Here is a 27,455-nt window from a genome sequence, read left to right as displayed (position 1 = left end):
ATTTACTCACTCTGCGGCCTTAAAAAGTGTTTCTCCTCCACGGGAAGTGAATTAAATAACATTTGTAGGCCTTTATTGTTAAAGCAAAAACGCCCGATTTTTGACGAAAGAGATAACCACCCCCCCTTACGACATGCTTCAGAAACTAAAAAAATGGTCCGTTTTCAAATGTTGCCTCTTTGAACTACAATTCACATTTGTACGTGGAAAATCACTTTTAAAGATAAAATGAGATGTTTAAAGTGATTTTCATGCTTCCAGGGGCCTTAAACACGAGATTTGAGGAATGGGTAAAAGTGAATGAAAATGGCCAATTTACTCACTCTGCGGCCTTAAAAAGTGTTTCTCCTCCACGGGAAGTGAATAAAATACCATTTGGAGGCATTTATAGTTCAATCAAAAACGCCTGTTTTTTTGGTGAAAGAGATAACCACCCCCCCCTTACGACATGCTTCAGAAATGAAAAAAATGGTCCATTTTCAAATGTTGCGTCTTTGAACGACAATTCACATTTGTACGTGGAAAATCACGTTTAAAGATAAAATGAGATGTTTAAAGTGATTTTCATGCTTCCAGGGGCCTTAAACACGAGATTTGAGGAATGGGTAAAAGTGAATGAAAATGGCCAATTTACTCACTCTGCGGCCTTAAAAAGTGTTTCTCCTCCACGGGAAGTGAATAAAATACCATTTGGAGGCATTTATAGTTCAATCAAAAACGCCTGTTTTTTGGTGAAAGAGATAACCACCCCCCCTTACGACATGCTTCAGAAATGAAAAAAATGGTCCATTTTCAAATGTTGCGTCTTTGAACGACAATTCACATTTGTACGTGGATAATCACTTTTAGAGATAAAATTAGATGTTTAAAGTGATTTTCAAGCTTCCAGGGGCCCTAAACACAAGATTTGAGAAATGGGTAAAAGTGAATGAAAATGGCCAATTTACTCACTCTGAGGCCTTAAAAAGTGTTTCTCCTCCACGGGAAGTGAATTAAGTAATATTTGTAGGCCTTTATTGTTCAAGCGAAAACTCCTGATTTTTGGCGAAAGAGATAACCCCCCCTTACGACATGCTTCAGAAACTAAAAAAATGGTCCGTTTTCAAATGTTGCCTCTTTCAACTACAATTCACAATTGTACGTGGAAAATCACTTTTAAAGATAAAATTAGATGTTTAAAGTGATTTTCATGCTTCCAGGGGCCTTAAACACGAGATTTGAGGAATGGGTAAAAGTGAATGAAAATGGCCAATTTACTCACTCTGCGGCCTTAAAAAGTGTTTCTCCTCCACAGGAAGTGAATAAAATACCATTTGGAGGCATTTATAGTTCAATCAAAAACGCCAGTTTTTTAGTGAAAGAGATAACCACCCCCCCTTACGACATGCTTCAGAAATGAAAAAAATGTCCATTTTCAAATGTTGCGTCTTTGAACGACAATTCACATTTGTACTTGGAAAATCACGTTTAAAGATAAAATGAGATGTTTAAAGTGATTTTCATGCTTCCAGGGGCCTTAAACACGAGATTTGAGGAATGGGTAAAAGTGAATGAAAATGGCCAATTTACTCACTCTGCGGCCTTAAAAAGTGTTTCTCCTCCACGGGAAGTGAATAAAATACCATTTGGAGGCATTTATAGTTCAATCAAAAACGCCTGTTTTTTTGGTGAAAGAGATAACCACCCCCCCCTTACGACATGCTTCAGAAATGAAAAAAATGTCCATTTTCAAATGTTGCGTCTTTGAACGACAATTCACATTTGTACGTGGAAAATCACGTTTAAAGATAAAATGAGATGTTTAAAGTGATTTTCATGCTTCCAGGGGCCTTAAACACGAGATTTGAGGAATGGGTAAAAGTGAATGAAAATGGCCAATTTACTCACTCTGCTGCCTTAAAAAGTGTTTCTCCTCCACGGGAAGTGAATAAAATACCATTTGGAGGCATTTATAGTTCAATCAAAAACGCCTGTTTTTTGGTGAAAGAGATAACCACCCCCCATTACGACATGCTTCAGAAACGAAAAAAATGGTCCATTTTCAAATGTTGCGTCTTTGAAGGACAATTCACATTTGTACGTGGATAATCACTTTTTGAGATAAAATTAGATGTTTAAAGTGATTTTCAAGCTTCCAGGGGCCCTAAACACAAGATTTGAGAAATGGGTAAAAGTGAATGAAAATGGCCAATATACTCACTCTGAGGCCTTAAAAAGTGTTTCTCCTCCACGGGAAGTGAATAAAATAACATTTGTAGGCCTTTATTGTTCAATCAAAAACACCAGTTTTTTGGTGAAAGAGATAACCACCCCCCCTTACGACATGCTTCAGAAACTAAAAAAATGGTCCGTTTTCAAAAGTTGCCTCTTTGAACTACAATTCACATTTGTACGTGGAAAATCACTTTTAAAGATAAAATGAGATGTTTAAAGTGATTTTCATGCTTCCAGGGGCCTTAAACACAAGATTTGAGGAATGGGTAAAAGTGAATGAAAATGGCCAATTTACTCATTCTGAGGCCTTAAAAAGTGTTTCTCCTCCACGGGAAGTGAATTAAGTAATATTTGTAGGCCTTTATTGTTCAAGCGAAAACGCCCGATTTTTGACGTAAGAGATAACCACCCCCCCTTACGACATGCTTCAGAAACTAAAAAAATGGTCCGTTTTCAAATGTTGCCTCTTTGAACTACAATTCACATTTGTACGTGGAAAATCACTTTTAAAGATAAAATGAGATGTTTAAAGTGATTTTCATGCTTCCAGGGGCCTTAAACACGAGATTTGAGGAATGGGTAAAAGTGAATGAAAATGGCCAATTTACTCACTCTGCGGCCTTAAAAAGTGTTTCTCCTCCACGGGAAGTGAATAAAATACCATTTGGAGGCATTTATAGTTCAATCAAAAACGCCTGTTTTTTTGGTGAAAGAGATAACCACCCCCCCCTTACGACATGCTTCAGAAATGAAAAAAATGGTCCATTTTCAAATGTTGCGTCTTTGAACGACAATGCACATTTGTACGTGGAAAATCACGTTTAAAGATAAAATGAGATGTTTAAAGTGATTTTCATGCTTCCAGGGGCCTTAAACACGAGATTTGAGGAATGGGTAAAAGTGAATGAAAATGGCCAATTTACTCACTCTGCGGCCTTAAAAAGTGTTTCTCCTCCACGGGAAGTGAATAAAATACCATTTGGAGGCATTTATAGTTCAATCAAAAACGCCTGTTTTTTGGTGAAAGAGATAACCACCCCCCCTTACGACATGCTTCAGAAACGAAAAAAATGGTCCATTTTCAAATGTTGCGTCTTTGAACGACAATTCACATTTGTACGTGGATAATCACTTTTAGAGATAAAATTAGATGTTTAAAGTGATTTTCAAGCTTCCAGGGGCCCTAAACACAAGATTTGAGAAATGGGTAAAAGTGAATGAAAATGGCCAATTTACTCACTCTGAGGCCTTAAAAAGTGTTTCTCCTCCACGGGAAGTGAATTAAGTAATATTTGTAGGCCTTTATTGTTCAAGCGAAAACTCCTGATTTTTGGCGAAAGAGATAACCCCCCCTTACGACATGCTTCAGAAACTAAAAAAATGGTCCGTTTTCAAATGTTGCCTCTTTCAACTACAATTCACATTTGTACGTGGAAAATCACTTTTAAAGATAAAATTAGATGTTTAAAGTGATTTTCATGCTTCCAGGGGCCTTAAACACGAGATTTGAGGAATGGGTAAAAGTGAATGAAAATGGCCAATTTACTCACTCTGCGGCCTTAAAATGTGTTTCTCCTCCACAGGAAGTGAATAAAATACCATTTGGAGGCATTTATAGTTCAATCAAAAACGCCAGTTTTTTAGTGAAAGAGATAACCACCCCCCCTTACGACATGCTTCAGAAATGAAAAAAATGTCCATTTTCAAATGTTGCGTCTTTGAACGACAATTCACATTTGTACTTGGAAAATCACGTTTAAAGATAAAATAAGATGTTTAAAGTGATTTTCATGCTTCCAGGGGCCTTAAACACGAGATTTGAGGAATGGGTAAAAGTGAATGAAAATGGCCAATTTACTCACTCTGCGGCCTTAAAAAGTGTTTCTCCTCCACGGGAAGTGAATAAAATACCATTTGGAGGCATTTATAGTTCAATCAAAAAAGCCTGTTTTTTTGGTGAAAGAGATAACCACCCCCCCCTTACGACATGCTTCAGAAATGAAAAAAATGTCCATTTTCAAATGTTGCGTCTTTGAACGACAATTCACATTTGTACGTGTAAAATCACGTTTAAAGATAAAATGAGATGTTTAAAGTGATTTTCATGCTTCCAGGGGCCTTAAACACGAGATTTGAGGAATGGGTAAAAGTGAATGAAAATGGCCAATTTACTCACTCTGCGGCCTTAAAAAGTGTTTCTCCTCCACGGGAAGTGAATAAAATACCATTTGGAGGCATTTATAGTTCAATCAAAAACGCCTGTTTTTTGGTGAAAGAGATAACCACCCCCCCTTACGACATGCTTCAGAAACGAAAAAAATGGTCCATTTTCAAATGTTGCGTCTTTGAAGGACAATTCACATTTGTACGTGGATAATCACTTTTAGAGATAAAATTAGATGTTTAAAGTGATTTTCAAGCTTCCAGGGGCCCTAAACACAAGATTTGAGAAATGGGTAAAAGTGAATGAAAATGGCCAATTTACTCACTCTGAGGCCTTAAAAAGTGTTTCTCCTCCACGGGAAGTGAATAAAATAACATTTGTAGGCCTTTATTGTTCAATCAAAAACACCAGTTTTTTGGTGAAAGAGATAACCACCCCCCCTTACGACATGCTTCAGAAACTAAAAAAATGGTCCGTTTTCAAAAGTTGCCTCTTTGAACTACAATTCACATTTGTACGTGGAAAATCACTTTTAAAGATAAAATGAGATGTTTAAAGTGATTTTCATGCTTCCAGGGGCCTTAAACACAAGATTTGAGGAATGGGTAAAAGTGAATGAAAATGGCCAATTTACTCATTCTGAGGCCTTAAAAAGTGTTTCTCCTCCACGGGAAGTGAATTAAGTAATATTTGTAGGCCTTTATTGTTCAAGCGAAAACGCCCGATTTTTGACGTAAGAGATAACCACCCCCCCTTACGACATGCTTCAGAAACTAAAAAAATGGTCCGTTTTCAAATGTTGCCTCTTTGAACTACAATTCACATTTGTACGTGGAAAATCACTTTTAAAGATAAAATGAGATGTTTAAAGTGATTTTCATGCTTCCAGGGGCCTTAAACACGAGATTTGAGGAATGGGTAAAAGTGAATGAAAATGGCCAATTTACTCACTCTGCGGCCTTAAAAAGTGTTTCTCCTCCACGGGAAGTGAATAAAATACCATTTGGAGGCATTTATAGTTCAATCAAAAACGCCTGTTTTTTTGGTGAAAGAGATAACCACCCCCCCCTTACGACATGCTTCAGAAATGAAAAAAATGGTCCATTTTCAAATGTTGCGTCTTTGAACGACAATTCACATTTGTACGTGGAAAATCACGTTTAAAGATAAAATGAGATGTTTAAAGTGATTTTCATGCTTCCAGGGGCCTTAAACACGAGATTTGAGGAATGGGTAAAAGTGAATGAAAATGGCCAATTTACTCACTCTGCGGCCTTAAAAAGTGTTTCTCCTCCACGGGAAGTGAATAAAATACCATTTGGAGGCATTTATAGTTCAATCAAAAACGCCTGTTTTTTGGTGAAAGAGATAACCACCCCCCCTTACGACATGCTTCAGAAATGAAAAAAATGGTCCATTTTCAAATGTTGCGTCTTTGAACGACAATTCACATTTGTACGTGGATAATCACTTTTAGAGATAAAATTAGATGTTTAAAGTGATTTTCAAGCTTCCAGGGGCCCTAAACACAAGATTTGAGAAATGGGTAAAAGTGAATGAAAATGGCCAATTTACTCACTCTGAGGCCTTAAAAAGTGTTTCTCCTCCACGGGAAGTGAATTAAGTAATATTTGTAGGCCTTTATTGTTCAAGCGAAAACTCCTGATTTTTGGCGAAAGAGATAACCCCCCCTTACGACATGCTTCAGAAACTAAAAAAATGGTCCGTTTTCAAATGTTGCCTCTTTCAACTACAATTCACAATTGTACGTGGAAAATCACTTTTAAAGATAAAATTAGATGTTTAAAGTGATTTTCATGCTTCCAGGGGCCTTAAACACGAGATTTGAGGAATGGGTAAAAGTGAATGAAAATGGCCAATTTACTCACTCTGCGGCCTTAAAAAGTGTTTCTCCTCCACAGGAAGTGAATAAAATACCATTTGGAGGCATTTATAGTTCAATCAAAAACGCCAGTTTTTTAGTGAAAGAGATAACCACCCCCCCTTACGACATGCTTCAGAAATGAAAAAAATGTCCATTTTCAAATGTTGCGTCTTTGAACGACAATTCACATTTGTACTTGGAAAATCACGTTTAAAGATAAAATGAGATGTTTAAAGTGATTTTCATGCTTCCAGGGGCCTTAAACACGAGATTTGAGGAATGGGTAAAAGTGAATGAAAATGGCCAATTTACTCACTCTGCGGCCTTAAAAAGTGTTTCTCCTCCACGGGAAGTGAATAAAATACCATTTGGAGGCATTTATAGTTCAATCAAAAACGCCTGTTTTTTTGGTGAAAGAGATAACCACCCCCCCCTTACGACATGCTTCAGAAATGAAAAAAATGTCCATTTTCAAATGTTGCGTCTTTGAACGACAATTCACATTTGTACGTGGAAAATCACGTTTAAAGATAAAATGAGATGTTTAAAGTGATTTTCATGCTTCCAGGGGCCTTAAACACGAGATTTGAGGAATGGGTAAAAGTGAATGAAAATGGCCAATTTACTCACTCTGCTGCCTTAAAAAGTGTTTCTCCTCCACGGGAAGTGAATAAAATACCATTTGGAGGCATTTATAGTTCAATCAAAAACGCCTGTTTTTTGGTGAAAGAGATAACCACCCCCCCTTACGACATGCTTCAGAAACGAAAAAAATGGTCCATTTTCAAATGTTGCGTCTTTGAAGGACAATTCACATTTGTACGTGGATAATCACTTTTTGAGATAAAATTAGATGTTTAAAGTGATTTTCAAGCTTCCAGGGGCCCTAAACACAAGATTTGAGAAATGGGTAAAAGTGAATGAAAATGGCCAATTTACTCACTCTGAGGCCTTAAAAAGTGTTTCTCCTCCACGGGAAGTGAATAAAATAACATTTGTAGGCCTTTATTGTTCAATCAAAAACACCAGTTTTTTGGTGAAAGAGATAACCACCCCCCCTTACGACATGCTTCAGAAACTAAAAAAATGGTCCGTTTTCAAAAGTTGCCTCTTTGAACTACAATTCACATTTGTACGTGGAAAATCACTTTTAAAGATAAAATGAGATGTTTAAAGTGATTTTCATGCTTCCAGGGGCCTTAAACACAAGATTTGAGGAATGGGTAAAAGTGAATGAAAATGGCCAATTTACTCATTCTGAGGCCTTAAAAAGTGTTTCTCCTCCACGGGAAGTGAATTAAGTAATATTTGTAGGCCTTTATTGTTCAAGCGAAAACGCCCGATTTTTGACGTAAGAGATAACCACCCCCCCTTACGACATGCTTCAGAAACTAAAAAAATGGTCCGTTTTCAAATGTTGCCTCTTTGAACTACAATTCACATTTGTACGTGGAAAATCACTTTTAAAGATAAAATGAGATGTTTAAAGTGATTTTCATGCTTCCAGGGGCCTTAAACACGAGATTTGAGGAATGGGTAAAAGTGAATGAAAATGGCCAATTTACTCACTCTGCGGCCTTAAAAAGTGTTTCTCCTCCACGGGAAGTGAATAAAATACCATTTGGAGGCATTTATAGTTCAATCAAAAACGCCTGTTTTTTTGGTGAAAGAGATAACCACCCCCCCCTTACGACATGCTTCAGAAATGAAAAAAATGGTCCATTTTCAAATGTTGCGTCTTTGAACGACAATGCACATTTGTACGTGGAAAATCACGTTTAAAGATAAAATGAGATGTTTAAAGTGATTTTCATGCTTCCAGGGGCCTTAAACACGAGATTTGAGGAATGGGTAAAAGTGAATGAAAATGGCCAATTTACTCACTCTGCGGCCTTAAAAAGTGTTTCTCCTCCACGGGAAGTGAATAAAATACCATTTGGAGGCATTTATAGTTCAATCAAAAACGCCTGTTTTTTGGTGAAAGAGATAACCACCCCCCCTTACGACATGCTTCAGAAACGAAAAAAATGGTCCATTTTCAAATGTTGCGTCTTTGAACGACAATTCACATTTGTACGTGGATAATCACTTTTAGAGATAAAATTAGATGTTTAAAGTGATTTTCAAGCTTCCAGGGGCCCTAAACACAAGATTTGAGAAATGGGTAAAAGTGAATGAAAATGGCCAATTTACTCACTCTGAGGCCTTAAAAAGTGTTTCTCCTCCACGGGAAGTGAATTAAGTAATATTTGTAGGCCTTTATTGTTCAAGCGAAAACTCCTGATTTTTGGCGAAAGAGATAACCCCCCCTTACGACATGCTTCAGAAACTAAAAAAATGGTCCGTTTTCAAATGTTGCCTCTTTCAACTACAATTCACAATTGTACGTGGAAAATCACTTTTAAAGATAAAATTAGATGTTTAAAGTGATTTTCATGCTTCCAGGGGCCTTAAACACGAGATTTGAGGAATGGGTAAAAGTGAATGAAAATGGCCAATTTACTCACTCTGCGGCCTTAAAATGTGTTTCTCCTCCACAGGAAGTGAATAAAATACCATTTGGAGGCATTTATAGTTCAATCAAAAATGCCAGTTTTTTAGTGAAAGAGATAACCACCCCCCCTTACGACATGTTTCAGAAATGAAAAAAATGTCCATTTTCAAATGTTGCGTCTTTGAACGACAATTCACATTTGTACTTGGAAAATCACGTTTAAAGATAAAATAAGATGTTTAAAGTGATTTTCATGCTTCCAGGGGCCTTAAACACGAGATTTGAGGAATGGGTAAAAGTGAATGAAAATGGCCAATTTACTCACTCTGCGGCCTTAAAAAGTGTTTCTCCTCCACGGGAAGTGAATAAAATACCATTTGGAGGCATTTATAGTTCAATCAAAAACGCCTGTTTTTTTGGTGAAAGAGATAACCACCCCCCCCTTACGACATGCTTCAGAAATGAAAAAAATGTCCATTTTCAAATGTTGCGTCTTTGAACGACAATTCACATTTGTACGTGGAAAATCACGTTTAAAGATAAAATGAGATGTTTAAAGTGATTTTCATGCTTCCAGGGGCCTTAAACACGAGATTTGAGGAATGGGTAAAAGTGAATGAAAATGGCCAATTTACTCACTCTGCTGCCTTAAAAAGTGTTTCTCCTCCACGGGAAGTGAATAAAATACCATTTGGAGGCATTTATAGTTCAATCAAAAACGCCTGTTTTTTGGTGAAAGAGATAACCACCCCCCCTTACGACATGCTTCAGAAACGAAAAAAATGGTCCATTTTCAAATGTTGCGTCTTTGAAGGACAATTCACATTTGTACGTGGATAATCACTTTTTGAGATAAAATTAGATGTTTAAAGTGATTTTCAAGCTTCCAGGGGCCCTAAACACAAGATTTGAGAAATGGGTAAAAGTGAATGAAAATGGCCAATTTACTCACTCTGAGGCCTTAAAAAGTGTTTCTCCTCCACGGGAAGTGAATAAAATAACATTTGTAGGCCTTTATTGTTCAATCAAAAACACCAGTTTTTTGGTGAAAGAGATAACCACCCCCCCTTACGACATGCTTCAGAAACTAAAAAAATGGTCCGTTTTCAAAAGTTGCCTCTTTGAACTACAATTCACATTTGTACGTGGAAAATCACTTTTAAAGATAAAATGAGATGTTTAAAGTGATTTTCATGCTTCCAGGGGCCTTAAACACAAGATTTGAGGAATGGGTAAAAGTGAATGAAAATGGCCAATTTACTCATTCTGAGGCCTTAAAAAGTGTTTCTCCTCCACGGGAAGTGAATTAAGTAATATTTGTAGGCCTTTATTGTTCAAGCGAAAACGCCCGATTTTTGACGTAAGAGATAACCACCCCCCCTTACGACATGCTTCAGAAACTAAAAAAATGGTCCGTTTTCAAATGTTGCCTCTTTGAACTACAATTCACATTTGTACGTGGAAAATCACTTTTAAAGATAAAATGAGATGTTTAAAGTGATTTTCATGCTTCCAGGGGCCTTAAACACGAGATTTGAGGAATGGGTAAAAGTGAATGAAAATGGCCAATTTACTCACTCTGCGGCCTTAAAAAGTGTTTCTCCTCCACGGGAAGTGAATAAAATACCATTTGGAGGCATTTATAGTTCAATCAAAAACGCCTGTTTTTTTGGTGAAAGAGATAACCACCCCCCCCTTACGACATGCTTCAGAAATGAAAAAAATGGTCCATTTTCAAATGTTGCGTCTTTGAACGACAATGCACATTTGTACGTGGAAAATCACGTTTAAAGATAAAATGAGATGTTTAAAGTGATTTTCATGCTTCCAGGGGCCTTAAACACGAGATTTGAGGAATGGGTAAAAGTGAATGAAAATGGCCAATTTACTCACTCTGCGGCCTTAAAAAGTGTTTCTCCTCCACGGGAAGTGAATAAAATACCATTTGGAGGCATTTATAGTTCAATCAAAAACGCCTGTTTTTTGGTGAAAGAGATAACCACCCCCCCTTACGACATGCTTCAGAAACGAAAAAAATGGTCCATTTTCAAATGTTGCGTCTTTGAAGGACAATTCACATTTGTACGTGGATAATCACTTTTAGAGATAAAATTAGATGTTTAAAGTGATTTTCAAGCTTCCAGGGGCCCTAAACACAAGATTTGAGAAATGGGTAAAAGTGAATGAAAATGGCCAATTTACTCACTCTGAGGCCTTAAAAAGTGTTTCTCCTCCACGGGAAGTGAATAAAATAACATTTGTAGGCCTTTATTGTTCAATCAAAAACACCAGTTTTTTGGTGAAAGAGATAACCACCCCCCCTTACGACATGCTTCAGAAACTAAAAAAATGGTCCGTTTTCAAAAGTTGCCTCTTTGAACTACAATTCACATTTGTACGTGGAAAATCACTTTTAAAGATAAAATGAGATGTTTAAAGTGATTTTCATGCTTCCAGGGGCCTTAAACACAAGATTTGAGGAATGGGTAAAAGTGAATGAAAATGGCCAATTTACTCATTCTGAGGCCTTAAAAAGTGTTTCTCCTCCACGGGAAGTGAATTAAGTAATATTTGTAGGCCTTTATTGTTCAAGCGAAAACGCCCGATTTTTGACGTAAGAGATAACCACCCCCCCTTACGACATGCTTCAGAAACTAAAAAAATGGTCCGTTTTCAAATGTTGCCTCTTTGAACTACAATTCACATTTGTACGTGGAAAATCACTTTTAAAGATAAAATGAGATGTTTAAAGTGATTTTCATGCTTCCAGGGGCCTTAAACACGAGATTTGAGGAATGGGTAAAAGTGAATGAAAATGGCCAATTTACTCACTCTGCGGCCTTAAAAAGTGTTTCTCCTCCACGGGAAGTGAATAAAATACCATTTGGAGGCATTTATAGTTCAATCAAAAACGCCTGTTTTTTTGGTGAAAGAGATAACCACCCCCCCCTTACGACATGCTTCAGAAATGAAAAAAATGGTCCATTTTCAAATGTTGCGTCTTTGAACGACAATTCACATTTGTACGTGGAAAATCACGTTTAAAGATAAAATGAGATGTTTAAAGTGATTTTCATGCTTCCAGGGGCCTTAAACACGAGATTTGAGGAATGGGTAAAAGTGAATGAAAATGGCCAATTTACTCACTCTGCGGCCTTAAAAAGTGTTTCTCCTCCACGGGAAGTGAATAAAATACCATTTGGAGGCATTTATAGTTCAATCAAAAACGCCTGTTTTTTGGTGAAAGAGATAACCACCCCCCCTTACGACATGCTTCAGAAATGAAAAAAATGGTCCATTTTCAAATGTTGCGTCTTTGAACGACAATTCACATTTGTACGTGGATAATCACTTTTAGAGATAAAATTAGATGTTTAAAGTGATTTTCAAGCTTCCAGGGGCCCTAAACACAAGATTTGAGAAATGGGTAAAAGTGAATGAAAATGGCCAATTTACTCACTCTGAGGCCTTAAAAAGTGTTTCTCCTCCACGGGAAGTGAATTAAGTAATATTTGTAGGCCTTTATTGTTCAAGCGAAAACTCCTGATTTTTGGCGAAAGAGATAACCCCCCCTTACGACATGCTTCAGAAACTAAAAAAATGGTCCGTTTTCAAATGTTGCCTCTTTCAACTACAATTCACAATTGTACGTGGAAAATCACTTTTAAAGATAAAATTAGATGTTTAAAGTGATTTTCATGCTTCCAGGGGCCTTAAACACGAGATTTGAGGAATGGGTAAAAGTGAATGAAAATGGCCAATTTACTCACTCTGCGGCCTTAAAAAGTGTTTCTCCTCCACAGGAAGTGAATAAAATACCATTTGGAGGCATTTATAGTTCAATCAAAAACGCCAGTTTTTTAGTGAAAGAGATAACCACCCCCCCTTACGACATGCTTCAGAAATGAAAAAAATGTCCATTTTCAAATGTTGCGTCTTTGAACGACAATTCACATTTGTACTTGGAAAATCACGTTTAAAGATAAAATGAGATGTTTAAAGTGATTTTCATGCTTCCAGGGGCCTTAAACACGAGATTTGAGGAATGGGTAAAAGTGAATGAAAATGGCCAATTTACTCACTCTGCGGCCTTAAAAAGTGTTTCTCCTCCACGGGAAGTGAATAAAATACCATTTGGAGGCATTTATAGTTCAATCAAAAACGCCTGTTTTTTTGGTGAAAGAGATAACCACCCCCCCCTTACGACATGCTTCAGAAATGAAAAAAATGTCCATTTTCAAATGTTGCGTCTTTGAACGACAATTCACATTTGTACGTGGAAAATCACGTTTAAAGATAAAATGAGATGTTTAAAGTGATTTTCATGCTTCCAGGGGCCTTAAACACGAGATTTGAGGAATGGGTAAAAGTGAATGAAAATGGCCAATTTACTCACTCTGCTGCCTTAAAAAGTGTTTCTCCTCCACGGGAAGTGAATAAAATACCATTTGGAGGCATTTATAGTTCAATCAAAAACGCCTGTTTTTTGGTGAAAGAGATAACCACCCCCCCTTACGACATGCTTCAGAAACGAAAAAAATGGTCCATTTTCAAATGTTGCGTCTTTGAAGGACAATTCACATTTGTACGTGGATAATCACTTTTTGAGATAAAATTAGATGTTTAAAGTGATTTTCAAGCTTCCAGGGGCCCTAAACACAAGATTTGAGAAATGGGTAAAAGTGAATGAAAATGGCCAATTTACTCACTCTGAGGCCTTAAAAAGTGTTTCTCCTCCACGGGAAGTGAATAAAATAACATTTGTAGGCCTTTATTGTTCAATCAAAAACACCAGTTTTTTGGTGAAAGAGATAACCACCCCCCCTTACGACATGCTTCAGAAACTAAAAAAATGGTCCGTTTTCAAAAGTTGCCTCTTTGAACTACAATTCACATTTGTACGTGGAAAATCACTTTTAAAGATAAAATGAGATGTTTAAAGTGATTTTCATGCTTCCAGGGGCCTTAAACACAAGATTTGAGGAATGGGTAAAAGTGAATGAAAATGGCCAATTTACTCATTCTGAGGCCTTAAAAAGTGTTTCTCCTCCACGGGAAGTGAATTAAGTAATATTTGTAGGCCTTTATTGTTCAAGCGAAAACGCCCGATTTTTGACGTAAGAGATAACCACCCCCCCTTACGACATGCTTCAGAAACTAAAAAAATGGTCCGTTTTCAAATGTTGCCTCTTTGAACTACAATTCACATTTGTACGTGGAAAATCACTTTTAAAGATAAAATGAGATGTTTAAAGTGATTTTCATGCTTCCAGGGGCCTTAAACACGAGATTTGAGGAATGGGTAAAAGTGAATGAAAATGGCCAATTTACTCACTCTGCGGCCTTAAAAAGTGTTTCTCCTCCACGGGAAGTGAATAAAATACCATTTGGAGGCATTTATAGTTCAATCAAAAACGCCTGTTTTTTTGGTGAAAGAGATAACCACCCCCCCCTTACGACATGCTTCAGAAATGAAAAAAATGGTCCATTTTCAAATGTTGCGTCTTTGAACGACAATGCACATTTGTACGTGGAAAATCACGTTTAAAGATAAAATGAGATGTTTAAAGTGATTTTCATGCTTCCAGGGGCCTTAAACACGAGATTTGAGGAATGGGTAAAAGTGAATGAAAATGGCCAATTTACTCACTCTGCGGCCTTAAAAAGTGTTTCTCCTCCACGGGAAGTGAATAAAATACCATTTGGAGGCATTTATAGTTCAATCAAAAACGCCTGTTTTTTGGTGAAAGAGATAACCACCCCCCCTTACGACATGCTTCAGAAACGAAAAAAATGGTCCATTTTCAAATGTTGCGTCTTTGAACGACAATTCACATTTGTACGTGGATAATCACTTTTAGAGATAAAATTAGATGTTTAAAGTGATTTTCAAGCTTCCAGGGGCCCTAAACACAAGATTTGAGAAATGGGTAAAAGTGAATGAAAATGGCCAATTTACTCACTCTGAGGCCTTAAAAAGTGTTTCTCCTCCACGGGAAGTGAATTAAGTAATATTTGTAGGCCTTTATTGTTCAAGCGAAAACTCCTGATTTTTGGCGAAAGAGATAACCCCCCCTTACGACATGCTTCAGAAACTAAAAAAATGGTCCGTTTTCAAATGTTGCCTCTTTCAACTACAATTCACAATTGTACGTGGAAAATCACTTTTAAAGATAAAATTAGATGTTTAAAGTGATTTTCATGCTTCCAGGGGCCTTAAACACGAGATTTGAGGAATGGGTAAAAGTGAATGAAAATGGCCAATTTACTCACTCTGCGGCCTTAAAATGTGTTTCTCCTCCACAGGAAGTGAATAAAATACCATTTGGAGGCATTTATAGTTCAATCAAAAATGCCAGTTTTTTAGTGAAAGAGATAACCACCCCCCCTTACGACATGTTTCAGAAATGAAAAAAATGTCCATTTTCAAATGTTGCGTCTTTGAACGACAATTCACATTTGTACTTGGAAAATCACGTTTAAAGATAAAATAAGATGTTTAAAGTGATTTTCATGCTTCCAGGGGCCTTAAACACGAGATTTGAGGAATGGGTAAAAGTGAATGAAAATGGCCAATTTACTCACTCTGCGGCCTTAAAAAGTGTTTCTCCTCCACGGGAAGTGAATAAAATACCATTTGGAGGCATTTATAGTTCAATCAAAAACGCCTGTTTTTTTGGTGAAAGAGATAACCACCCCCCCCTTACGACATGCTTCAGAAATGAAAAAAATGTCCATTTTCAAATGTTGCGTCTTTGAACGACAATTCACATTTGTACGTGGAAAATCACGTTTAAAGATAAAATGAGATGTTTAAAGTGATTTTCATGCTTCCAGGGGCCTTAAACACGAGATTTGAGGAATGGGTAAAAGTGAATGAAAATGGCCAATTTACTCACTCTGCTGCCTTAAAAAGTGTTTCTCCTCCACGGGAAGTGAATAAAATACCATTTGGAGGCATTTATAGTTCAATCAAAAACGCCTGTTTTTTGGTGAAAGAGATAACCACCCCCCCTTACGACATGCTTCAGAAACGAAAAAAATGGTCCATTTTCAAATGTTGCGTCTTTGAAGGACAATTCACATTTGTACGTGGATAATCACTTTTTGAGATAAAATTAGATGTTTAAAGTGATTTTCAAGCTTCCAGGGGCCCTAAACACAAGATTTGAGAAATGGGTAAAAGTGAATGAAAATGGCCAATTTACTCACTCTGAGGCCTTAAAAAGTGTTTCTCCTCCACGGGAAGTGAATAAAATAACATTTGTAGGCCTTTATTGTTCAATCAAAAACACCAGTTTTTTGGTGAAAGAGATAACCACCCCCCCTTACGACATGCTTCAGAAACTAAAAAAATGGTCCGTTTTCAAAAGTTGCCTCTTTGAACTACAATTCACATTTGTACGTGGAAAATCACTTTTAAAGATAAAATGAGATGTTTAAAGTGATTTTCATGCTTCCAGGGGCCTTAAACACAAGATTTGAGGAATGGGTAAAAGTGAATGAAAATGGCCAATTTACTCATTCTGAGGCCTTAAAAAGTGTTTCTCCTCCACGGGAAGTGAATTAAGTAATATTTGTAGGCCTTTATTGTTCAAGCGAAAACGCCCGATTTTTGACGTAAGAGATAACCACCCCCCCTTACGACATGCTTCAGAAACTAAAAAAATGGTCCGTTTTCAAATGTTGCCTCTTTGAACTACAATTCACATTTGTACGTGGAAAATCACTTTTAAAGATAAAATGAGATGTTTAAAGTGATTTTCATGCTTCCAGGGGCCTTAAACACGAGATTTGAGGAATGGGTAAAAGTGAATGAAAATGGCCAATTTACTCACTCTGCGGCCTTAAAAAGTGTTTCTCCTCCACGGGAAGTGAATAAAATACCATTTGGAGGCATTTATAGTTCAATCAAAAACGCCTGTTTTTTTGGTGAAAGAGATAACCACCCCCCCCTTACGACATGCTTCAGAAATGAAAAAAATGGTCCATTTTCAAATGTTGCGTCTTTGAACGACAATGCACATTTGTACGTGGAAAATCACGTTTAAAGATAAAATGAGATGTTTAAAGTGATTTTCATGCTTCCAGGGGCCTTAAACACGAGATTTGAGGAATGGGTAAAAGTGAATGAAAATGGCCAATTTACTCACTCTGCGGCCTTAAAAAGTGTTTCTCCTCCACGGGAAGTGAATAAAATACCATTTGGAGGCATTTATAGTTCTATCAAAAACGCCTGTTTTTTGGTGAAAGAGATAACCACCCCCCCTTACGACATGCTTCAGAAACGAAAAAAATGGTCCATTTTCAAATGTTGCGTCTTTGAACGACAATTCACATTTGTACGTGGATAATCACTTTTAGAGATAAAATTAGATGTTTAAAGTGATTTTCAAGCTTCCAGGGGCCCTAAACACAAGATTTGAGAAATGGGTAAAAGTGAATGAAAATGGCCAATTTACTCACTCTGAGGCCTTAAAAAGTGTTTCTCCTCCACGGGAAGTGAATAAAATAACATTTGGAGGCCTTTATTGTTCAATCAAAAACACCAGTTTTTTGGTGAAAGAGATAACCACCCCCCCTTACGACATGCTTCAGAAACTAAAAAAATGGTCCGTTTTCAAATGCTGCCTCTTTGAACTACAATTCACATTTGTACGTGGAAAATCACTTTTAAAGATAAAATGAGATGTTTAAAGTGATTTTTATGCTTCCAGGGGCCTTAAACACAAGATTTGAGGAATGGGTAAAAGTGAATGAAAATGGCCAATTTACTCATTCTGAGGCCTTAAAAAGTGTTTCTCCTCCACGGGAAGTGAATTAAGTAATATTTGTAGGCCTTTATTGTTCAAGCGAAAACTCCTGATTTTTGGCGAAAGAGATAACCACCCCCCCTTACGACATGCTTCAGAAACTAAAAAAATGGTCCGTTTTCAAATGTTGCCTCTTTCAACTACAATTCACAATTGTACGTGGAAAATCACTTTTAAAGATAAAATTAGATGTTTAAAGTGATTTTCATGCTTCCAGGGGCCTTAAACACGAGATTTGAGGAATGGGTAAAAGTGAATGAAAATGGCCAATTTACTCACTCTGCGGCCTTAAAAAGTGTTTCTCCTCCACAGGAAGTGAATAAAATACCATTTGGAGGCATTTATAGTTCAATCAAAAACGCCAGTTTTTTAGTGAAAGAGATAACCACCCCCCCTTACGACATGCTTCAGAAATGAAAAAAATGTCCATTTTCAAATGTTGCGTCTTTGAACGACAATTCACATTTGTACTTGGAAAATCACGTTTAAAGATAAAATGAGATGTTTAAAGTGATTTTCATGCTTCCAGGGGCCTTAAACACGAGATTTGAGGAATGGGTAAAAGTGAATGAAAATGTCCAATTTACTCACTCTGCGGCCTTAAAAAGTGTTTCTCCTCCACGGGAAGTGAATAAAATACCATTTGGAGGCATTTATAGTTCAATCAAAAACGCCTGTTTTTTTGGTGAAAGAGATAACCACCCCCCCTTACGACATGCTTCAGAAATGAAAAAAATGTCCATTTTCAAATGTTGCGTCTTTGAACGACAATTCACATTTGTACGTGGAAAATCACGTTTAAAGATAAAATGAGATGTTTAAAGTGATTTTCATGCTTCCAGGGGCCTTAAACACGAGATTTGAGGAATGGGTAAAAGTGAATGAAAATGGCCAATTTACTCACTCTGCTGCCTTAAAAAGTGTTTCTCCTCCACGGGAAGTGAATTAAATAACATTTGTAGGCCTTTATTGTTAAAGCAAAAACGCCCGATTTTTGACGAAAGAGATAACCACCCCCCCTTACGACATGCTTCAGAAACTAAAAAAATGGTCCGTTTTCAAATGTTGCCTCTTTGAACTAAAATTCACATTTGTACGTGGAAAATCACTTTTAAAGATAAAATGAGATGTTTAAAGTGATTTTCATGCTTCCAGGGGCCTTAAACACGAGATTTGAGGAATGGGTAAAAGTGAATGAAAATGGCCAATTTACTCACTCTGCGGCCTTAAAAAGTGTTTCTCCTCCACGGGAAGTGAATAAAATACCATTTGGAGGCATTTATAGTTCAATCAAAAACGCCTGTTTTTTTGGTGAAAGAGATAACCACCCCCCCTTACGACATGCTTCAGAAATGAAAAAAATGGTCCATTTTCAAATGTTGCGTCTTTGAACGACAATTCACATTTGTACGTGGAAAATCACGTTTAAAGATAAAATGAGATGTTTAAAGTGATTTTCATGCTTCCAGGGGCCTTAAACACGAGATTTGAGGAATGGGTAAAAGTGAATGAAAATGGCCAATTTACTCACTCTGCGGCCTTAAAAAGTGTTTCTCCTCCACGGAAAGTGAATAAAATACCATTTGGAGGCATTTATAGTTCAATCAAAAACGCCTGTTTTTTGGTGAAAGAGATAACCACCCCCCCTTATGACATGCTTCAGTAACGAAAAAAATGGTCCATTTTCAAATGTTGCGTCTTTGAACGACAATTCACATTTGTACGTGGATAATCACTTTTAGAGATCAAATTAGATGTTTAAAGTGATTTTCAAGCTTCCAGGGGCCGTAAACACAAGATTTGAGGAATGGGTAAATGTGAATGAAAATGGCCAATTTATGCACTCTGAGGCCTTAAAAAGTTTTTCTCCACCCCAGCAAGTGAATTAAATAACATTTGTAGGCCTTATTGTTCAATGAAAAACGCCCGAGTTTTTGATGAAAGAGATAACCACCCCCCCTTACGACATGCTTCAGAAACTAAAAAAATGGTCCGTTTTCAAAAGTTGCCTCTTTGAACTACAATTCACATTTGTACGTGGAAAATCACTTTTAAAGATAAAATGAGATGTTTAAAGTGATTTTCATGCTTCCAGGGGCCTTAAACACAAGATTTGAGGAATGGGTAAAAGTGAATGAAAATGGCCAATTTACTCATTCTGAGGCCTTAAAAAGTGTTTCTCCTCCACGGGAAGTGAATTAAGTAATATTTGTAGGCCTTTATTGTTCAAGCGAAAACGCCCGATTTTTGACGAAAGAGATAACCACCCCCCCTTACGACATGCTTCAGAAACTAAAAAAATGGTCCGTTTTCAAATGTTGCCTCTTTGAACTACAATTCACATTTGTACGTGGAAAATCACTTTTAAAAATAAAATGAGATGTTTAAAGTGATTTTCATGCTTCCAGGGGCCTTAAACACGAGATTTGAGGAATGGGTAAAAGTGAATGAAAATGGCCAATTTACTCTCTCTGAGGCCTTAAAAAGTGTTTCTCCTCCACGGGAAGTGAATTAAGTAATATTTGTAGGCCTTTATTGTTCAAGCGAAAACGCCCGATTTTTGACGAAAGAGATAACCACCCCCCCTTACGACATGCTTCAGAAACTAAAAAAATGGTCCATTTTCAAATGTTGCGTCTTTGAACGACAATTCACATTTGTACGTGGATAATCACTTTTAGGGATAAAATTAGATGTTTAAAGTGATTTTCAAGCTTCCAGGGGCCCTAAACACAAGATTTGAGAAATGGGTAAAAGTGAATGAAAATGGCCAATTTACTCACTCTGAGGCCTTAAAAAGTGTTTCTCCTCCACGGGAAGTGAATAAAATGACATTTGGAGGCCTTTATTGTTCAATCAAAAACACCAGTTTTTTGGTGAAAGAGATAACCACCCCCCCTTACGACATGCTTCAGAAACTAAAAAAATGGTCCGTTTTCAAATGCTGCCTCTTTGAACTACAATTCACATTTGTACGTGGAAAATCACTTTTAAAGATAAAATGAGATGTTTAAAGTGATTTTCATGCTTCCAGGGGCCTTAAACACAAGATTTGAGGAATGGGTAAAAGTGAATGAAAATGGCCAATTTACTCATTCTGAGGCCTTAAAAAGTGTTTCTCCTCCACGGGAAGTGAATTAAGTAATATTTGTAGGCCTTTATTGTTCAAGCGAAAACTCCTGATTTTTGGCGAAAGAGATAACCACCCCCCCTTACGACATGCTTCAGAAACTAAAAAAATGGTCCGTTTTCAAATGTTGCCTCTTTGAACTACAATTCACAATTGTACGTGGAAAATCACTTTTAAAGATAAAATGAGATGTTTAAAGTGATTTTCATTCTTCCAGGGGCCTTAAACACGAGATTTGAGGAATGGGTAAAAGTGAATGAAAATGGCCAATTTACTCACTCTGCGGCCTTAAAAAGTGTTTCTCCTCCACCGGAAGTGAATAAAATACCATTTGGAGGCATTTATAGTTCAATCAAAAACGCCTGTTTTTTTGGTGAAAGAGATAACCACCCCCCCTTACGACATGCTTCAGAAATGAAAAAAATGGTCCATTTTCAAATGTTGCGTCTGAACGACAATTCATATTTGTACGTGGAAAATTACGTTTAAAGATAAAATGAGATGTTTAAAGTGATTTTCATGCTTCCAGGGGCCTTAAACACGAGATTTGAGGAATGGGTAAAAGTGAATGAAAATGGCCAATTTACTCACTCTGCGGCCTTAAAAAGTGTTTCTCCTCCACGGGAAGTGAATAAAATACCATTTGGAGGCATTTATAGTTCAATCAAAAACGCCTGTTTTTTGGTGAAAGAGATAACCACCCCCCCTTACGACATGCTTCAGAAACGAAAAAAATGGTCCATTTTCAAATGTTGCGTCTTTGAAGGACAATTCACATTTGTACGTGGATAATCACTTTTAGAGATAAAATTAGATGTTTAAAGTGATTTTCAAGCTTCCAGGGGCCCTAAACACAAGATTTGAGAAATGGGTAAAAGTGAATGAAAATGGCCAATTTACTCACTCTGAGGCCTTAAAAAGTGTTTCTCCTCCACGGGAAGTGAATAAAATAACATTTGTAGGCCTTTATTGTTCAATCAAAAACACCAGTTTTTTGGTGAAAGAGATAACCACCCCCCCTTACGACATGCTTCAGAAACTAAAAAAATGGTCCGTTTTCAAAAGTTGCCTCTTTGAACTACAATTCACATTTGTACGTGGAAAATCACTTTTAAAGATAAAATGAGATGTTTAAAGTGATTTTCATGCTTCCAGGGGCCTTAAACACAAGATTTGAGGAATGGGTAAAAGTGAATGAAAATGGCCAATTTACTCATTCTGAGGCCTTAAAAAGTGTTTCTCCTCCACGGGAAGTGAATTAAGTAATATTTGTAGGCCTTTATTGTTCAAGCGAAAACGCCCGATTTTTGACGTAAGAGATAACCACCCCCCCTTACGACATGCTTCAGAAACTAAAAAAATGGTCCGTTTTCAAATGTTGCCTCTTTGAACTACAATTCACATTTGTACGTGGAAAATCACTTTTAAAGATAAAATGAGATGTTTAAAGTGATTTTCATGCTTCCAGGGGCCTTAAACACGAGATTTGAGGAATGGGTAAAAGTGAATGAAAATGGCCAATTTACTCACTCTGCGGCCTTAAAAAGTGTTTCTCCTCCACGGGAAGTGAATAAAATACCATTTGGAGGCATTTATAGTTCAATCAAAAACGCCTGTTTTTTTGGTGAAAGAGATAACCACCCCCCCCTTACGACATGCTTCAGAAATGAAAAAAATGGTCCATTTTCAAATGTTGCGTCTTTGAACGACAATTCACATTTGTACGTGGAAAATCACGTTTAAAGATAAAATGAGATGTTTAAAGTGATTTTCATGCTTCCAGGGGCCTTAAACACGAGATTTGAGGAATGGGTAAAAGTGAATGAAAATGGCCAATTTACTCACTCTGCGGCCTTAAAAAGTGTTTCTCCTCCACGGGAAGTGAATAAAATACCATTTGGAGGCATTTATAGTTCAATCAAAAACGCCTGTTTTTTGGTGAAAGAGATAACCACCCCCCCTTACGACATGCTTCAGAAATGAAAAAAATGGTCCATTTTCAAATGTTGCGTCTTTGAACGACAATTCACATTTGTACGTGGATAATCACTTTTAGAGATAAAATTAGATGTTTAAAGTGATTTTCAAGCTTCCAGGGGCCCTAAACACAAGATTTGAGAAATGGGTAAAAGTGAATGAAAATGGCCAATTTACTCACTCTGAGGCCTTAAAAAGTGTTTCTCCTCCACGGGAAGTGAATTAAGTAATATTTGTAGGCCTTTATTGTTCAAGCGAAAACTCCTGATTTTTGGCGAAAGAGATAACCCCCCCTTACGACATGCTTCAGAAACTAAAAAAATGGTCCGTTTTCAAATGTTGCCTCTTTCAACTACAATTCACAATTGTACGTGGAAAATCACTTTTAAAGATAAAATTAGATGTTTAAAGTGATTTTCATGCTTCCAGGGGCCTTAAACACGAGATTTGAGGAATGGGTAAAAGTGAATGAAAATGGCCAATTTACTCACTCTGCGGCCTTAAAAAGTGTTTCTCCTCCACAGGAAGTGAATAAAATACCATTTGGAGGCATTTATAGTTCAATCAAAAACGCCAGTTTTTTAGTGAAAGAGATAACCACCCCCCCTTACGACATGCTTCAGAAATGAAAAAAATGTCCATTTTCAAATGTTGCGTCTTTGAACGACAATTCACATTTGTACTTGGAAAATCACGTTTAAAGATAAAATGAGATGTTTAAAGTGATTTTCATGCTTCCAGGGGCCTTAAACACGAGATTTGAGGAATGGGTAAAAGTGAATGAAAATGGCCAATTTACTCACTCTGCGGCCTTAAAAAGTGTTTCTCCTCCACGGGAAGTGAATAAAATACCATTTGGAGGCATTTATAGTTCAATCAAAAACGCCTGTTTTTTTGGTGAAAGAGATAACCACCCCCCCCTTACGACATGCTTCAGAAATGAAAAAAATGACCATTTTCAAATGTTGCGTCTTTGAACGACAATTCACATTTGTACGTGGAAAATCACGTTTAAAGATAAAATGAGATGTTTAAAGTGATTTTCATGCTTCCAGGGGCCTTAAACACGAGATTTGAGGAATGGGTAAAAGTGAATGAAAATGGCCAATTTACTCACTCTGCTGCCTTAAAAAGTGTTTCTCCTCCACGGGAAGTGAATAAAATACCATTTGGAGGCATTTATAGTTCAATCAAAAACGCCTGTTTTTTGGTGAAAGAGATAACCACCCCCCCTTACGACATGCTTCAGAAACGAAAAAAATGGTCCATTTTCAAATGTTGCGTCTTTGAAGGACAATTCACATTTGTACGTGGATAATCACTTTTTGAGATACAATTAGATGTTTAAAGTGATTTTCAAGCTTCCAGGGGCCCTAAACACAAGATTTGAGAAATGGGTAAAAGTGAATGAAAATGGCCAATTTACTCACTCTGAGGCCTTAAAAAGTGTTTCTCCTCCACGGGAAGTGAATAAAATAACATTTGTAGGCCTTTATTGTTCAATCAAAAACACCAGTTTTTTGGTGAAAGAGATAACCACCCCCCCTTACGACATGCTTCAGAAACTAAAAAAATGGTCCGTTTTCAAAAGTTGCCTCTTTGAACTACAATTCACATTTGTACGTGGAAAATCACTTTTAAAGATAAAATGAGATGTTTAAAGTGATTTTCATGCTTCCAGGGGCCTTAAACACAAGATTTGAGGAATGGGTAAAAGTGAATGAAAATGGCCAATTTACTCATTCTGAGGCCTTAAAAAGTGTTTCTCCTCCACGGGAAGTGAATTAAGTAATATTTGTAGGCCTTTATTGTTCAAGCGAAAACGCCCGATTTTTGACGTAAGAGATAACCACCCCCCCTTACGACATGCTTCAGAAACTAAAAAAATGGTCCGTTTTCAAATGTTGCCTCTTTGAACTACAATTCACATTTGTACGTGGAAAATCACTTTTAAAGATAAAATGAGATGTTTAAAGTGATTTTCATGCTTCCAGGGGCCTTAAACACGAGATTTGAGGAATGGGTAAAAGTGAATGAAAATGGCCAATTTACTCACTCTGCGGCCTTAAAAAGTGTTTCTCCTCCACGGGAAGTGAATAAAATACCATTTGGAGGCATTTATAGTTCAATCAAAAACGCCTGTTTTTTTGGTGAAAGAGATAACCACCCCCCCCTTACGACATGCTTCAAAAATGAAAAAAATGGTCCATTTTCAAATGTTGCGTCTTTGAACGACAATGCACATTTGTACGTGGAAAATCACGTTTAAAGATAAAATGAGATGTTTAAAGTGATTTTCATGCTTCCAGGGGCCTTAAACACGAGATTTGAGGAATGGGTAAAAGTGAATGAAAATGGCCAATTTACTCACTCTGCGGCCTTAAAAAGTGTTTCTCCTCCACGGGAAGTGAATAAAATACCATTTGGAGGCATTTATAGTTCAATCAAAAACGCCTGTTTTTTGGTGAAAGAGATAACCACCCCCCCTTACGACATGCTTCAGAAACGAAAAAAATGGTCCATTTTCAAATGTTGCGTCTTTGAACGACAATTCACATTTGTACGTGGATAATCACTTTTAGAGATAAAATTAGATGTTTAAAGTGATTTTCAAGCTTCCAGGGGCCCTAAACACAAGATTTGAGAAATGGGTAAAAGTGAATGAAAATGGCCAATTTATTCACTCTGAGGCCTTAAAAAGTGTTTCTCCTCCACGGGAAGTGAATAAAATAACATTTGGAGGCCTTTATTGTTCAATCAAAAACACCAGTTTTTTGGTGAAAGAGATAACCACCCCCCCTTACGACATGCTTCAGAAACTAAAAAAATGGTCCGTTTTCAAATGCTGCCTCTTTGAACTACAATTCACATTTGTACGTGGAAAATCACTTTTAAAGATAAAATGAGATGTTTAAAGTGATTTTCATGCTTCCAGGGGCCTTAAACACAAGATTTGAGGAATGGGTAAAAGTGAATGAAAATGGCCAATTTACTCATTCTGAGGCCTTAAAAAGTGTTTCTCCTCCACGGGAAGTGAATTAAGTAATATTTGTAGGCCTTTATTGTTCAAGCGAAAACTCCTGATTTTTGGCGAAAGAGATAACCACCCCCCCTTACGACATGCTTCAGAAACTAAAAAAATGGTCCGTTTTCAAATGTTGCCTCTTTCAACTACAATTCACAATTGTACGTGGAAAATCACTTTTAAAGATAAAATTAGATGTTTAAAGTGATTTTCATGCTTCCAGGGGCCTTAAACATGAGATTTGAGGAATGGGTAAAAGTGAATGAAAATGGCCAATTTACTCACTCTGCGGCCTTAAAAAGTGTTTCTCCTCCACAGGAAGTGAATAAAATACCATTTGGAGGCATTTATAGTTCAATCAAAAACGCCAGTTTTTTAGTGAAAGAGATAACCACCCCCCCTTACGACATGCTTCAGAAATGAAAAAAATGTCCATTTTCAAATGTTGCGTCTTTGAACGACAATTCACATTTGTACTTGGAAAATCACGTTTAAAGATAAAATGAGATGTTTAAAGTGATTTTCATGCTTCCAGGGGCCTTAAACACGAGATTTGAGGAATGGGTAAAAGTGAATGAAAATGTCCAATTTACTCACTCTGCGGCCTTAAAAAGTGTTTCTCCTCCACGGGAAGTGAATAAAATACCATTTGGAGGCATTTATAGTTCAATCAAAAACGCCTGTTTTTTTGGTGAAAGAGATAACCACCCCCCCTTACGACATGCTTCAGAAATGAAAAAAATGTCCATTTTCAAATGTTGCGTCTTTGAACGACAATTCACATTTGTACGTGGAAAATCACGTTTAAAGATAAAATGAGATGTTTAAAGTGATTTTCATGCTTCCAGGGGCCTTAAACACGAGATTTGAGGAATGGGTAAAAGTGAATGAAAATGGCCAATTTACTCACTCTGCTGCCTTAAAAAGTGTTTCTCCTCCACGGGAAGTGAATTAAATAACATTTGTAGGCCTTTATTGTTAAAGCAAAAACGCCCGATTTTTGACGAAAGAGATAACCACCCCCCCTTACGACATGCTTCAGAAACTAAAAAAATGGTCCGTTTTCAAATGTTGCCTCTTTGAACTAAAATTCACATTTGTACGTGGAAAATCACTTTTAAAGATAAAATGAGATGTTTAAAGTGATTTTCATGCTTCCAGGGGCCTTAAACACGAGATTTGAGGAATGGGTAAAAGTGAATGAAAATGGCCAATTTACTCACTCTGCGGCCTTAAAAAGTGTTTCTCCTCCACGGGAAGTGAATAAAATACCATTTGGAGGCATTTATAGTTCAATCAAAAACGCCTGTTTTTTTGGTGAAAGAGATAACCACCCCCCCCTTACGACATGCTTCAGAAATGAAAAAAATGGTCCATTTTCAAATGTTGCGTCTTTGAACGACAATTCACATTTGTACGTGGAAAATCACGTTTAAAGATAAAATGAGATGTTTAAAGTGATTTTCATGCTTCCAGGGGCCTTAAACACGAGATTTGAGGAATGGGTAAAAGTGAATGAAAATGGCCAATTTACTCACTCTGCGGCCTTAAAAAGTGTTTCTCCTCCACGGAAAGTGAATAAAATACCATTTGGAGGCATTTATAGTTCAATCAAAAACGCCTGTTTTTTGGTGAAAGAGATAACCACCCCCCCTTACGACATGCTTCAGTAACGAAAAAAATGGTCCATTTTCAAATGTTGCGTCTTTGAACGACAATTCACATTTGTACGTGGATAATCACTTTTAGAGAT

Source organism: Triturus cristatus, chromosome 9 (assembly GCF_964204655.1).
Source record: "Triturus cristatus chromosome 9, aTriCri1.1, whole genome shotgun sequence".
Lineage (NCBI taxonomy): Eukaryota > Metazoa > Chordata > Amphibia > Caudata > Salamandridae > Triturus > Triturus cristatus.
The sequence above is the reverse complement of the archived record's forward strand: the minus strand, read 5'-3'. Positions refer to the sequence as shown.